The 3,243-nt window shown below is 36.7% G+C and overlaps 1 pseudogene; it reads right to left on the bottom strand.

The window, feature by feature from the left end:
* Positions 1–555: 555 nt before the first annotated feature.
* Positions 556–3,243, bottom strand: part of LOC111393116 — a 5,360-nt pseudogene continuing 2,672 nt past the window's right edge.

Here is a 3,243-nt window from a genome sequence, read left to right as displayed (position 1 = left end):
TAATATAATGGTAAAGTATCTTCATCCAATCCTTATATCAATTTAACGGATGGACCTATAAAAAATAATTTATTTTCGTAGTTATTAACCGAATCAAACCCAAACCGTTGCCATCCCTATGCTCAAGTGACCTGGTTGTACCTTCAATATGCCAAAAGTTAAGAGAAGGGTGTCATATTTTTCTTCGAAAAAATAGCAAATCTCCCCCATATTCGAAGCTGCAATGTCTACCTGATCTCTAATTCAAATCAATTAGTTTAAATTAAGCATAGAGGATAAGTGCAAATCTGTTGGAAATTAAGAAACACTTGAGCAGCAAAATAGCATAACGCGTGATTTTTTGCTAAGCTTTTGGGCAGTGGTTGGGCCACGTGGTTGTAGAAGGCGACGAAGGGCAAAAATGCCCTTAAAATGTTCATGTCTCGCAGCTCATATTTCAGTCGAAGATTTGGCAAGGGGACAATTTACTGTAACTAAAGCAATCTTAGGGGTTTAAGTTCTTTTGAACAAACTCAGTAGGACAAATGCAAAAACCCAGAAAAAAGGAAAAGAAACTTACTTCTTTATTTTTTCTTTCAGAGGACCTATTTTCTCAAGTGGTGTCTTGAAATCAATGCTTAACTCCAGTGAGTCACCCATATCCGGGCTTCTATAGAAATTGCTGATGGGTTTGGTCACCAAAACAGAATTTGGATGGTATATTTTCTCATTATCAAATCTTAGAAAGACTGTTGTCAAGATATTCATCTCTTCCACCATCATCTACACAAAACAAATAGAATTCAAAAAAAAAGTACAATCTAATCCATAAAAGATACCTGAACACCATCGATAACACAACAATCACCCACATCAAAAGGATGCATTACAAATAAAAATATGATAGCTTCAAAAACAGTCTTGCAACTGTTTCCAAATATAAATACCGCCAGAACAAGCTGTGATGAGAGAACAATGAGCACTTTGGTTGTTGCTATTCCAGTCAAGAGAAGCCACACTATTATGATAACAACTAGTAGGATCACTGTAACTAGCTTGTTCAATTGCTTTATAGCTGTTTTAGTATCATTCAGAGCATGCGCAAGTGCTTTGCTATCTTTGTAAACTTTCACCTGCATAGATAAGAAATATTAGAATGTTGAAGAAGAGTTCTACCCCACTCAGCGAAACTACCAACTGGTGAAGTGCTTGATTATAGGAATTAGGACTATCATATGGCCATGAAATTGTTTCCAATATATATATATATATATATATATATAGCAGGTTGTTGGGTTAATTACCCCAATAGTCACTGAACTTTACCAAATGCGACCTAGAAGGTCACTGAACTTTGCCAAATACTACCTGAGAGGTCATTGAACTTCAAAAGCTTCCTGGTAGGTCACCGAACTTTGCAAAAAATTCCTGGGAAGTCACTGAACTTTGCAAAAAGTAACCCCATACATCACTGAGTTGAGTGATCTCTTAGGAAATTTTTCCAAAGTTCAGTGACCTCCTAGGAAGTTTTTGCAAAGTTCAGTGACCTACTAGGAAGTTTTTGTAGTTTAGTGATCTCCCAAGTAGCATTTGGCAAAGTTCAGTGACCTCCCAAGAAGGTTTTGAAGTTCATTGACCTCCCAAGTGGCATTTGGCAAAGTTCAGTGATTATTGGTGTAATTAACCACGGTTGTTTGATAGTTGGAAATGACGCTAATGACTTCAACATGAAATTGTATCAAGCAATGAGGTATGAAGTAAGGATTAAGATATGTTGGTTTTGTATGGAAGTGGTCTTCAAATATAACGCAGCAGAATTGTTTGCTGATTAAAGAGGCAAAATACTAAATAAAAAGTAAGAGGGGCATCTCTAGTTAGCAAGTCAAATAGTTTTTACTAAAAAGTTACTTTTCAAAGTCAAACTTTAATTTGAACAACACATTTCATAATAACCACATGTACTACCCACTCATCCACAACTCATTTTTCAAAAAGTAACCTATTAGTGAGAAAATGAAACCCGAACAAAGGCATGGTATCAAATTTTTACATCCATTAGTACCATTCTCAGATTATTCTGTCTTAAGGGTAGTATACAATGTATCTGAGATCAATTCACCATTCCTATGTGATAAGAATTGGAAAAGGTCTCACATACCACCCATTCTGTCAAAGCTTTCCGGTTAATCTGCCCAGTCTCAGCAGTGTCAATCATTGGGAATACAAAGTCCACCTCTTCTTTGATCATGAATCTCCTTAGGTCGAATTCATCAATGTAGCTGCCAACAAAATAACTTATTATATGATTGTGAAAGAGGATGTAGGAATAGAAAATAGTCATTGAGGACATGTTTTTTAGGAGTAGACAGTAAAGCGAACAAGATTTTCAGCTTCTAGTTCTTTCTTACTGTCCCATACTGTGCATTCCATCTTACCAAACATCTCATGATAGTTTAATGTGTAAAAGCATTTGCTCACTTGCAACCAGGCTGAGCTACATTCCTGAAGATGTGATATGCAGCAGCAATTGCTTCCTCCTCATTGGTAATTTCTTTATCTGTCTGTTCATTAACTCTGTCATAGACAGTTTCATCGATTGCACTTGAAAGAGTGGTGAGACCCGAATTAGATATCATATCAACTAACATCTTCATGGTCCAAGCAGAAACTTTTTCTTGCTTCATCTAATGGAGTTTGTTGATATCAATCACCTCGTTCTCCTTCTTTTCCTTGCCTTCCTTCCCCTTCTTTGTCATGCAAAAACTAAATTGATTTGCATTACTGTTTGTTTTCTCCAACATCTGAGCTGACTCCATGACTGGAGGGCCGAATAGGGTGAATAGAATGTACTGGTGGAAGTTGGATTCTTGAATCCCATCAAAGAAGGAGTTGACATGGAATGAAGATGCCAGTATTTTTAGCAGTAAAGTCTTTTATTTTTACTTTTGATACGTATTTTTAGTAGTAAAGTCTTCAAGAGCCACAAGAATGAACCAATGAGTAACGAAGCAATAGTCCAAGTAACATAATCCAAAATCTTGGTGGTCAGACGGGTTCGCTCAACCCCATCTCGAAATAGCAAAACCCAAGTGACAAGAACCAAACTCGACCATATACAGACCCGGACGCTCTTCTTCAGGCCATAAACGAAATACAAGACCTTCTTTTTCAGTAAATAGTTGAGCTCAATCAACAAAACAACAAAATGAATTAACCATTTAGTAACCAACATGCCACTAAAGGTAACCAAAACAAGCACATACC

The sequence above is a fragment of the Olea europaea genome, chromosome 4 (assembly GCF_002742605.1).
Source record: "Olea europaea var. sylvestris chromosome 4, O_europaea_v1, whole genome shotgun sequence".
In the NCBI taxonomy this organism is placed as follows: domain Eukaryota; kingdom Viridiplantae; phylum Streptophyta; class Magnoliopsida; order Lamiales; family Oleaceae; genus Olea; species Olea europaea.
This window is presented reverse-complemented; position numbering and strand designations above follow the sequence as displayed.